Source organism: Aedes aegypti, chromosome 2 (genome assembly GCF_002204515.2).
Source record: "Aedes aegypti strain LVP_AGWG chromosome 2, AaegL5.0 Primary Assembly, whole genome shotgun sequence".
Classification (NCBI taxonomy): Eukaryota; Metazoa; Arthropoda; class Insecta; order Diptera; family Culicidae; genus Aedes; species Aedes aegypti.
Genome location: NC_035108.1, coordinates 452,965,016 through 452,978,426, shown reverse-complemented (window position 1 = coordinate 452,978,426; position 13,411 = coordinate 452,965,016). Strand labels below are relative to the sequence as shown.

The 13,411-nt window shown below is 36.2% G+C and overlaps 1 long non-coding RNA gene across 2 annotated transcripts in view; it reads left to right on the top strand.

Annotated features, from left to right (window-relative positions):
* Nucleotides 1-11,029, top strand: part of LOC110677181 — a 92,907-nt gene extending 81,878 nt beyond the window's left edge. For both annotated transcript variants that reach the window (XR_002501000.1, XR_002501001.1), the window contains exon 3: nucleotides 10,469-11,029. This is a non-coding gene — a long non-coding RNA (uncharacterized LOC110677181). The remainder of the gene's footprint in view (nucleotides 1-10,468) is intronic.
* Nucleotides 11,030-13,411: the final 2,382 nt, after the last annotated feature.

Sequence of the window (13,411 nt, the reverse complement as noted above, 5' to 3'; positions counted from 1 at the left end):
GAACATTTAAAGACAATTTACACCGTCTTCAGCCAGAGGCTGCACAGACTGAACATAACTTACATTAGACAACGGACACACGGAACGACCAGTGGACCAGTGAAGAATTTTTCGTTAGCGTTAGCGTAGTTACGGTATACTTCGTAGATTGGATACTAGCAACATTCATGTTTCTTTTTAATAATCTCATCCTGACTACTTTCAAGAACAAGGCAGGGGAGTATACCTTGTTCAAATCATAAACAAGAATACTAAAAGCATGAATATCGCTATTCCCGGCCACGCTCATCTTTACCGTAACTTGGGATAGGGGAAGGAAATGTTGATGTAGCACTTACTTAATGAGAGGCCACCGACTCAGCGACACCCTCATAAGTGCTACGGAGTTGGAGGTTGGGGAAGGTATATTGTCAGGATTCGCCTAGAAAGCTGGCGATAGACCATAAACATTTGTTGTTTAAGCGTTTTCAACTTAATCTTTTGAATGCCGGCAATCAAAACAGAAAACAATAGCTTATTTATAGTACAAATAGTATTTCGCGAAATGCTTATCGATTGTGCAGTAATATTTTTGCCCAATAACCAGTAAAAAGCAAAACCGATCCCTCCAGGGTCATCGGATTGTATAAAATAACGATACGCGTAAAAAAAAATCACGCCTAGGTATTGAAAAACTGTACTGTGCCCATTGAAAAACTGTACTGGGTGGTACTGTATTTTTAGATAATCGAAAAACGAAAGCAAGCGCGTTCGAACTAAACAACCTAGGATAACACAGTCGGTTTTTCTGCTCAAAATTATACGAAAAGCAGAATCGATCCCTCCAGGGTCATCGAACGGTTAAAAAGCATCCACAACCGATTGTTAGTTGCGTAACACCCGCCCGGACAGAATGCGCAATCTGAACATAATTATCAAACTCCGAAAATAACATTTTCCGTTCAAGAAACGATCAGAAGTTCCACGACGCGGACAAAAACGACCCGGAAGGCTCACAAAAGAAAAAGTATAATACTGGAATAAACTCACCGGATTGATTCTCTAAATTTATGTGCTGCCTGTCACTTTCGGATGGTTCGGTGAACTTAGGGCAGCCAAAAACCAACAGTACTGAGGACACAAATCAAACAAGTCACTTTTTCATTTTTCACTTTTCACTATTCCATTTCTGAATGTAAAAACTGTCCTGCTTGGGCTTCACGAAGCACTACCCAGCAAGACGCTCCAAAACAGGAAAAAAAAAATCTCCGGCGACGAAAACATGCGCGAAACCGTGAGCCAAATCTATCGGACGACGCAAAACCGAACGGTCCTGCTTGGACTTCAGGAAGCACTACCCAGCAAGACGCTCCAAAGCAGGAAGAAAAAAAAAAAAAAAACTCCAGTTACGAAAACACGCGCAAAACCGTGAGCTAAATCTATCGGACGACGCAAAACCGAACTGTCCTGCTTGGCACTCGACCAGTGAAGAATTTTTCGTTTGACGAAAAGTTTTCTCCGACTGGGCCGGAATCGAACCCACACTCCATACCACAATACGCCTAAACGACTGACACCGCTAACCGCACGGCTACGAAGCTTGTTCGATTGAGGCAAGCTCTATCTTGTGATCCACATAAGAAAGTTCGAGTCTTCGGCAAAGTTGTTCAGAAAGTCAAGGACATTCAGAAGATAGACAATTTGGTTCAACATTTTGCCGATAGGTGGCGCTAGTATGCATATAAATTGAACAATTTCGAACCAAACTATGTATCTTCCTAAACGAGACATTCTGAACTTTACCGAAGACTCGATCTTTGTATTTCATGTGGATCACAAGATAGAACTTTCTTAAAATGTTCAATTCAATTACATGCTCACTAGCGCGATCTAGCGGCAAAATTTCTTCGGATGTTCTTGACCGTCTGAACTGTTGGAGAGCAGGTGCATCACACACCCTGCAGTGGAGATGTCTTGGGTAAGAATTGTAGAGGTAGTCGTAATGGATTGTTAATATCAATACGTTGATACCCAGACATGTAATAAAAGAGAGAAGCTGGCTGGTAGCAATATCAGTCAGTAGCCTGCGGTATGGAGCAAATAGCCTTGTTTTTGTCGTTTTAATTTCAACATCAACAACTATGTTGCCTTTCTATCCCATCTGGGTCATGAGATATATGCTCATTTTATATGCTCTCTAACGTCATCTAGCGGCAAAACTTGACAAACCAAATTGTTTACCTTCCAGATGTCCTCAACTTTCTGAACAACTTTGGCGAAAACTGTCTGTCTTCCTGATGTCCTAGACATTCTGAACAACTTTGCTGAAGACTCGAATTTGCTCATGTGTACTACAAGATAGAACATGCCTCGAATGCTCAATTTTACATGCTCACTAGTGATCCTTTATAAGATTCGCGGAAGCTGACACTTCTGTCAAAGTGTGAGCCAACTGTCAAAGCGTTATGTTTGTTTTGAACTTTCCTTGAGGAGTACTGTAATTCGCTTGAAATTATTTCGGTGAAAGTTGTTTTGTATAGAAAAAAAAAATTGAAATATTTTCCTTTTTTGAATTTTTGTCATTGCAATATTTATTTGTTGATTTTTTCTGTTGCTTATTTGTTTGGATCTCAAAGATCTCTGACGAAACAAAATACACTTTTTAGCTATGAGGAAGTCATCTCAATATTATTCTAAACGCCGAGAAAAGTCAGCACTGCTGGTCTGTTGCCAAATCATTCCATTTTACTTCCACTCATCTCTCATATAAAGGATCATTAATGCTCACTAGCGTTACCTAGCGGCAAAATTGCGAATCAAACTGTTTGCTTTCTAGATGTCCTTGATCCGCTGAATAGCTTTGCTGAAGATCGCTTCTTTGAGTTATGAGGTGATACTAAACTTTTTGGGGGTGATGCAATATTCAACTGAGTGTTCTATACTTAACTTAGTGAGCCCGATTTATGATGGATAGTGTAGATTTCTTCAGTAATTACATATCTTACAGTGATTATTGCAGTAATTTTTCTGGGCGAAGTTTTGGAATTTCGCATCGAAAATTTAACCTAGAAATTCCCTGTCAATTACTCTTAAGGGATTCTTTGAAAGTTCCTCAATCAATTTTACAGAGTTTTCTGCAATTTCCAAAGTTTTTTTCAATAAGTAATCCACTAAACATGTCGCATGGATTTCTAAAGGAATCAATACTGCAATTTCTATAGATTTTTAAACAGAAATACTTCCAAAGATATCTCATGAACGAATTCACAGAGTTTCCAATGATTTGCAAAAAATATTTTTGAAAAAAAAACCTTGGCTAGTCCTTCCCAGTCAACATTTTGGTTGGTATGATTTTTGTTATACAGCATTCTATATGAATCGATTCAATCGTATAGAATGCACGAAAAGGCTATATACCTACCAAAGTGGAGGCAATATGCGTACTTTGCACGACTTTTTCAGACTTTCTGCGATCAGAAATACGATGCCTCAAAATTTGGATGAAAATTAAAACTAAGTTTCCAGCGAGCCTGGAACGCCGGATCCCTGTATTAGGAATTGACACCTTACCACTGCACCACCAAGGGTTACATTACAGACCTGTGATTATTCACCAATATTAATGCATGTTTCATGCACATCGACATTAATTTGCTGTTATTTGAGGCCCATCGTCAACAGATACCAAGTTTGGGTGGCAATTTTTGCTAAGTTATTGCGATTTCATACGATGCTTTCTGGATTGATATATTATCTGTCAATTTATACAACTTAACGCGATTTTATGTTGCACTATTTACGACATAGTTTGCTGTCAACACAGATTGTGGTTTATAAATCGTATATTGGATTTATATTCAACTTGTGTTGTCATTGATAACGCTTAATATGGCATCTGATTTTTGACGCACGAGTATGTGATTCGGGATGCACATTTTTATACGATGCGTGGTTCACTGGGTTCTTGCAAAAATAACGGGGGATAATCGTTAAGTTTAAGAATCTTTATGGAAAGTTTATGTAGAAATCTCTGTATGAGTTTATAGAGGAAAAATTTGAATTACGCTTGGAAAAAAAATCCAAAAAGAGATTCTGAGGAAACTATTGTTGATGACTCTTCAATTGCCAAAGAAATTCGTAGAGACTCTGCAGAAATTTTCACAAATTAAGAGAAACTCTTTCATTCTTGGAGTAGTTTTTGGTGCTTTTTCTAAAAGTTCGAAAGGAATTCGTTCGTTCGAAAGGAATTCTAGAGGAAATATTAAAAGAATTCATGGAGGTTGTTTAAAATAACTTCTTTTTTTAATTCTAGATGCATTTTTGCATGATTCTTCGGAATAGTCATAGAATGACTATGGCAGAGACCTAGAAAAATAACAGGAATAATGTCTGAAGAATTATTCTGAGGATCTCACAAAAAGGTGGATAAAGTTAAAAAAAAACGGTTAAAATATTCACAAAGACATACTAGAGAAATTTTTTGAAGAAACCTTTTAGAGAATTCCTGTATGTTTTATTAATGGTACTATTACAAGATCACTTATTAGGATCCTTCAAAAACTCTCCTTGACGTAGATTATGGAAAATTATAATAAAACTGTTGAAATCAGATTTTGTGTCTTTAAAGCAGTACAATTAATACAAAACATTTAGCATTTTCCTGGAATGTTTCTCAAAGAAAGCAAAGTAACTGAAAAATTGGCTGAGAAATATCTTGGAGGAATACCTACAGAAATCGAATGACAAATTCCTAAAGAAATATTTGTTAGATTCCCTAAAAAAATCGAAAAACTCTTTGAGAGATATCTGGAGAGATTTAGAAGTTGTTCCTGCAAGAAATGATGATAAAATCTATTTTAGGGATTTCTTGGAGGAACTGTACAAAATATTTCGTAAATTGAAACCTTTATTTACGTAAAGGCTATCCAAAAATTCCCTTATGTGTACTTCCTACAATCCACAGGTGTTATCAAAGATCCCACTGAAATTAAGAAATAAAGTGCATACTCAAGCAGACTTGAACAAAACAATTATAACAAGTTTGGAGTCGTACGGCTGACTAGGGTTATCCGAGCACTCCATTGAGTGAAGATCTGCGAATCAACAAGTATAAACAAAAAATTTCTTAAAGATAAACCAACACACAAAAACAACTATTTTCTAACAACTACCGAAAAGCTAAACATTACATATAATTTGCAATTGGATTAGATGGACAAATTGATGTGAAGATTTGCGAAAAAGTTACACGTCTTCTCAGTGAGAATCGAACTCACGACTCCCCGATCTCTAGTTGGGGCGCGTTACCACTACGCCATGAGAGGACTCATGAACGCAGAAGTTAACCTGAATTCGATTTCAGCGCACATTTGCCTTCAGATCTATAAGCGTAGCTAATAATTTTTCGGAGTTCAACTCAGTACAAGTTAACTATATGAGCCTGTATGCAGGCCCGGATTTGGGAGCGTGCCGAGGGGGCAAATGCCCCGGGCCCCCCGATTAAGGGGACCCCCCGAGGAACCAAAATTAAGAACAAAAAACATTTTGAAATACCTTCAGACATTTGAAATTTTTTAGACATTTGAACATATAATTCAAACGTTTAAGTCAACTTTTCAATATTTAAGTAAATTGTTTTTCTTCGCCTAATATCTGAATCTTACAGTATGGTTTGATCAATGAGTATCCTTCAATATATTACAAGAAAACATGAATGTTAAGACAAAATCTTCGAAGTTCTTCTCTAATTATTTTTAAAAAATATTGGAATTAAAAATGCGCTCAATGTTTCTGCATGATCTTAAAAAATATGGCTAATCTGTAAAGCACTGTTCAATTCAAAGAGTTTATTGGATTCCTATCAGAACTTTAAAATTTAAACATATTTGCAATTCTATCAGAAACTTGAAGTGTAAGGGAAATTATTTTGTGACGTAATAGTCAATATTTTTAAATATCTATTCTATTTTGTATGCCATAGTAGATGAAGTTTTCTTTGAATTCAGTATAGGCTTAGCTTTGCTTCAATAACAGCTTAGCTTTGAATATAATCCATAGAATATACAGTACAGGCAAGAAAAAAAAAATACATAAAGGCCGATGTTCATACAAAATGTTCAAGTTTAGGGAACTGTATAACAGCTTCTAACCGATTGACCTGAAATTTGAATTGAATCTCATAAATAACTTGAAATTTGATTAATGGAAAATTGATCAAATTCTATTCAAGAGCTTGGAAGATATTAAAATAAACACTATTTTGAAAAAAAAAGATAAATATTTTAAATTGGCATATTTTTGATATGTGATTATTTAGAAGTAGGCATGCTTCTGCATTTTTTTTTCACTTAGATGAAATGTCAAACTTTGTTGAAGATTATACTTATATCGTAAATTGTTTGGTTTTAAAATATCTTAGTATCAAATTAGGACTTTTTTGGCAAATTTTAAAAACTTAACCACTTTTGCATATAACTTGATGATTTATTTACACATCTAATTAAAGTTATTTCCGAAATGCAGTTCAAATTTCAGGTCAGTCGGTTTGGTAGAAGCGGAGATCTCCAAACTTTTGTATGAAAATTTTGTATGAAAATCAGTCTTTGTGTACTTCATTCTTGCCAGTACTGTAAATACTTTTTTTCCAACAGGACAGAAACTTTTTTTTACTAGTTCGTTTATTTGAGGCTCAATCGCGTTTAACGCTTTATAAAGCTGAAATTCATTTTTGGTGCACACTAAGCTCATTTACCGGAAATCGGTGAATTTCATCGTAATCTCAACAGCTGAACAGTTCAGTGAAATAAAACACCGTAACTTCGTCGACATTTGACGGATTCCGGTGAACTTCTACCCAATACTGTAAAAATTTACCGTACTCCGTTAATTTATTTTACCGAACCGTTCAGCTGTTGAGATTTCACAGGAATCCGTAAAATAATTTAAGTGTGTGTATATAATTCATTGAGTTTTCCAGTATAAAATGAATACCGGATGGATCCAGGGTATTCGTGGCAACTCGAGGTTAGTGGTCAAAATTTTTGAAGGAAGGACATGGTAGGGATTGGGTTCAGGGTTCTCTGCTACTCATACAGATGCAAACTGGAAGCTTGTAGTAAAAAGAATCAAAAGGAGCTTTGGAGCAAAACGGATTTGCAGCAATTTTTCACTCCACATAAATTACATAGAAGCCAAAAAAACGAGCCAGTCTTCTACGAATTGTTATATTTTTCCTTGAAAACTTGAATTTTTCAATGTATATAGCTCACAACCTACTTTGCATTTGGGCCGCTCATATCTTTGGATCGACCATCTCGTTCAAAACTCAAATTCAATACGTTGGTTTGTGGAATTCCAAAACGTGCTGAATTTTGTATAAAAGGGCCCCCTTTATGAGATCTGACCCGGGCCCCCCAAAGCCCAAATCCGGCACTGCCTGTATGGGTAGGGGAAGTGGTGGTAAAATGAACAGGGTTAGTAAAATGAACACCGTGCCTTTTACCGATAAAAAACAAATTTGATTGAATTTTTATCATGCACGGATGATTTAGAGCATAACTCGGAGTGTTCAGGTTGATACGGAGGTCAATTGAAGTAAAAATATCAACGAAAACTAAGATTTTAGGAAACCACCTATGAAAATTATAACTGACGTAACTTTTGGCTCGGGAGTCTTGGGGTTTTTCAGTGTGGTGAATATCGTTATGATATGATGTCAAATCTGACACCTTTAGATTTATATTTGAATGGGTTACAATCATTTATGGATATATTTTCGGGAATGCAAATAATATTTTCAAAAATATTTGTTTTGCTCACGTTTTTTGCATGATGTTCATTTTACCACCAACAGCTGTTCATTTTACCCACATAGTGCAGGTAAAATGAACATTTGCATTATTTTTTGCTAGCGATAAAGATATGTGAAAATTAAGCTATTCCAGTCTGAATTCGTGTCGCTGTTATAGAAAACATCCCTATTTTTGATGTTGTGCGATAGAATTATACAAATTCCTCGTTTTTCTATCCGAAACAAGATGATATCCTTAAGGTGTTCATTTTACCACCCCTTCCCCTATGATGCCCTGTATTACAAATAATTCTTAGATAACCTTTAACAAATGCTTTCGAATGTTCGTATATCACCTTAAAGTTATTATATCACCTTAAATGGTTGTTGACCTCAGAACTCGACATAACATATATTCATAACCTATCTGTGTATAAATGTTGTTCATATTTTTTTGTAAGATCCCTGGGTACGCTTGTAGATTTGATGACCTATACCCAAAGAAGTTGCCGGATAACCTTAAATAGTCGTTTAATTCACTACTTGGAAGAACTTGATCATATGAATCCGTATGAACTTCTAAGGTCACTCACACATCCCTGAAAAAATCCTGGCTACATCCACTCGGTGTAAGCAGCAGCGATACCTACTCGAATGATGTTTGAACATTTTGGCCACCCTCGACGGCAAGTTCGCTATCCGGTAACCGTCGTGTGACGAGGTGTAAAATATAGACGATCGTAATTCATTATCCTCCGGCGTAGCATTTAACAACAACGTAATACACACGTGGCTCTGGGTGGAGCCCACCATCAGTCCAGTGGTCATGATCGGTTCCGCATGGCGGAGTCTGCATTTTGCAGCAATTTCGTGCGCCGGGAAAAGTGCGTCATCCTTCGCATAATGGTACAAACATCGGTTTAAGCCGCAAACTTTTGTTAGTGGTAAATATGTATCTGTCAAAAGATACATACTCTAGTGGAATTAAATAATATAGTACTAAATTCGGTTTTTATTTACTTATGTGTTCTACTAAGCAGCTCGAAGATTCATTACCATCGTAGTATTATTGCTCACACATTTAATACCTTCATCAGCTGAACAGTTCAGTAAATCTTTGAAGCTTAATTATTCGAACAATAGGAAATTTTTACCATAAGTTCGGCAGTTGAATGTTCGGTAAAAATTTCTGAGTGGGTAATTTATATATTCTACATATTTTTAAAATGATTCAATCAAAATGCTATTGGATTTTCGAACGTTTCTTTTTTAAAATTTTAGACTGGCAATTCGGATAGATTTTAAATGATTCTTCACTCTTATATATTGTCAATACAACTATTAATTATCAATCAGAAAATTCGACACTAATGATTGATTTATATGGACCACATTCTTCTATCAAAACATAAGTTGAAGTCAAACAACTACAAATGTGTTTTCAAGCAATCTGCAGAATCCAAAATAAAAAAAATAGTGTTTCAAACTTTGGAGTTAAGCCACAAAGTGTTAAGAATGAGGAGACAATGATTAACGTTTAGAGAAAACTACTGTCATCCCCGAGATTTTGGCCGCTTTCGAACCACTGTTCGTCGATAGCACTACCAGAAAGAAGCCATCAACAGAGCATTTTAGTTGAATTGATCGTTGTTCGCCGAAGCGACTGCAAAACTCAGGCGAGCTGTTAAATCGCTAAACGGTTCGGTTGGTATGCGATGGGCGAAAGGTGAAGATCGTTAGGTACAGGTACAGGACCCACGATCCGCGGTGAACCGCAACCATCAGAGACTGACTGGGCTGATAATTGGGCGTCTTGCCGTAGAATGACTGCTCGGGCAGACAGTAGTGCCTACTTCAGCGTTTTATTATTGATAATTAATGGACGATAAATTATCGTTCGAGAGTTGGATTGTGTAATTGCGAGCTGTTGGTAGTCGGAGCGGACGAACTTTTCTCGCTTGTTTTTTTTTTTGCATTAGTTTTTTTCTCGATGGATTTCTTGGTGAAATAGATCATTGCAACTGTTGTTTCGATGGGTGGGATGCAAGTTTTGCGTTTTTATCGTACTAGACTCGTAAAGTGGCATAATTGATTTAACGATTAACGGATGATTTTCGTCATAGAGAATTTATTGCTTTTTTTGCAAATGAGGTCAAAAGTTAGCACGTTCATTCATAATGACTTTTTATAACGATGCAATGAGAAATTGTTTCTTATGTATACACTATAATGAGTTCTGAGAAATTACAGATATCATTACTATTGACTCATACTTTGAGGTTTTACTTTTAATGTGATTTGAATTCATAAGAGCACACAAGTTTTTGGTTTTGAGAAATTTTGAAAAATAAGCTACACCCTATTCCACGTCCTTGTCAGAGCTGTGACCTTCATTACTACTTTTTAGTTCCATTTCCATCCATGGGAATTTCCTGTACTTATCCGAACGAATCGCAAAGTGCCAAGCCACTGAATACATTGCTTAATTTTTAATTTATATACAATCAACGAATCGATCTAATCTTCGTAGCATTTCTTTCGCCGGAGATTCGCACCTGATGCACTCGACCGCCCTCGCTCATTTACATTTACCTAGTTTTTTGTTTTCTTTCATCCAAAATGGTGATGACGTTCTATCCTTTTTGCATTTCGATGTTTTCTCATTCCGTCCTCTTGTTTTCTCTCTCTCCCAATTTCCAGAAAGAAACCCTATCAGATGTACAGCTGCACTTGGCTGCATTACGCGGAGACGAAATGTTGCTGAAACGTGTTTTGGATAGCGGCAAGGTGCACGTGGACTGCCGTGACGAGGTAGGTGTACAATTGCGGTGGTTTTGGTGGTGCTAATCAGGATCAAATAATAACGTGTCTGACTATGTGTGAGGTGCGAATATGCTGGGGGAATATAAATGAAGGAATTGGATGGATTGTTTGGCAGGTGGCACATTTATAGTGCACCCAATTGAATACCTTTTCCGGAGGGGTTGCAGATCAGCGCAAATTAATCTGGCATGTGCTTAATTTGGAAGGTAGTTTTCATGAGTGTTATTATAATGAATAGAGAAGATTGGTGATCGATCTATTTTACACTTATTCAAATTTTGATAATTAAGAATTTTGGGTAGTACTTGCACGACACTAAAAATCAAAACCTTATTTAACATGCTTCACCAACGGAGGCAGGACGTTTTACATTATTTCATGGGTGGAAATTTCGTATAACGGACGTTTGGCATAAACCCAGATAGCCGTAGCGGTAAACGCGCAGCTACTCAGCAAGACCAAGCAGAGGGTCGTAGGTTCAAATACCCGCCGGTCGAGGATCTTTATGTAATGGAAATTGTCTCAACTGCCCAGAGCATGGAAAAAAATTATTTAAAATTCTATCCTAAACGTCCCAAACGTTTTTCGTCAATTTTTGACACCCCCCTTCCCCATTGTAGCCTATTTTCTCATACCTAATACATGGTTCGTCATAAAATCGTAGACTTCTCCTTAAAGTGCTACGTCATTTATAGACGGTCCCTTACGCCAAACGCCTCAAGGGAAATGGATCATCCCCAAATCATAGATCATCCCCAAAAATCAAAGTTGCATTCTTCAATTTTTGTCTTAAACTCAAAGAAAAATTTAGATTGAATTTATTTATCGGCATATCGGTCTATTCTGCTCGAAGTAAGAGGGAGCATGGAGAAGAAAGCAATGAATACTAGATGGATAGGTACCGTAAGGGAACGGCGAGAGAAATTGGATTAGATGTTGAAGTGGGGAATACCATATGAAACAGTATTACTTGAAACGTCACTTCCTTGTGGGTAACGTCCCCTATGGGAACGGCTTGGGTGTGTTTTGAGAATGACACTACCAAGACAGCCTTGCCACAAAAACTACTGTCTTAGCCTTTGAACATTATTGCACAGACAAACAGGATGAAAATTTAGGGTTTCTCGTAGATTTTTTGATAAAAGAATTTTTGAATGTATTCCAATACCTATATTTCTGCTCAAACATGTTCACTTAACTCATATAGTATATTTATGCCGAAAATCTACATGTTATCACTTTGAAATTTGATTTATAGGCAAACAGGTTAAATTCTGAGAATTCTTGAAGTTTTTTAAGTAAAATATATTTTGAGTGTAATTTTAAATTTCTAATTCCGTGCATTCCCGCTAATTTGAACGATACCTCATGCAAACCATCGGGGTACATTTTTAATTTGAACTTATAATTACCCCATGCATAACGGATAAACGTTTTTCTGGTCACCTGATTGACTGTTTGGTTTGATTCTACGTCCCGTTTCATAACGTTCCTTTTCATTTCATTGCATTCCATGAGACAAATGACGTTTGGACCATTTTTAATTTGAAGAATTTGAAATGTTCAGATTCAATGCGGTCAAAGCAACGAAGTTACTCGGTACCAATCAAAAATGTTCTCTAGACTACTGCAATCAAATTAATGTTGGAAAAACTACAAGCCATTGCTTTGTATTTCGGCTCATAAGCAAACAGTTAAGAAAAAAAGGCATTTCCCGGTACTTTTCAGTAAAATAAATTTTGAGTGTAATAAAAAATTTATATTCCTGCTCAAACATGTGCACTGCACTTATTCAAGCTAATTTATATCGAAAAGAATCAAAAATGTTTTGAAATAGGATAAACTTAAAGTAGTAACATTTTCAGTAAAATTCGACACGATTCTAATGCAGTTTCAGTTAACAAAAAAATGTATTAGTTTAATAGCTCTAAAGGAAATTTGAACACCTCTTAGAATAGTTTCTTCCATTCGCACAAAACTTGAGGATATGGACATGGGAAACGTGAAAGAATTTCGAAAATCAGCTGAGATATAGCTAATAATCCATATAGATGTTTTTGATCCCGGGGCTCCGCGTTGCATTTTTAATCGCGGGGCTTAGTGTTAAACATCTTCAAGAATACTTAGAGGAGCTTCCTCCACAAACGTATAAAGACATTCTTTTAAGAACTTTCAGTTTCCACACCACCAACTTCTACAATAATTCTCAAAGCAATTCTTGAAACAATCTTTCCAGTTCTTCTCGAGGAACTGTATCTTAATCATTTCTCATATTTCTCCTGATAGTTTGTAAGAATGGATTGGTTAACATGTTGAAAGCCACCTCATAATTGCTCCAATCAGCTTTTTCTCATTGATACCATAAAAAAGTTTTGGATCAAAAGTTAAATTTTGAATGAAACTTTAGCAGTATTATTTAAACGAATTTGAAGGAATTCTAAAGATATCTTTAGGGGTTATTCCTGCAGGTTTTTTTTGAAATACACTAAAGTTTTTTTTACACTTTTTTGCACGGTTCCTTTTTATACGGCCTTCGAAATTTATACGGTACTTTTTTACATGGATTTTACAATCAATACGACTTTTTTTCTTATTTACACGGACTTCTGAATTGACACGGATTTTTTCTTATTTACACGGATTTCAGAATTAACACGATTCTTTTCACACAAATTCCGGAATTAGCATGTGTTTTTGCGTAGATTTTTTTGTACGGCATGTATCCACCATGTAAAAAAACCAAAGTGTATTCTCAAACGAGTTTCTAGAGGAATTCTGGATTATTTAAGAAATTCTAGAGGAATTCCACGAGGAACCCTT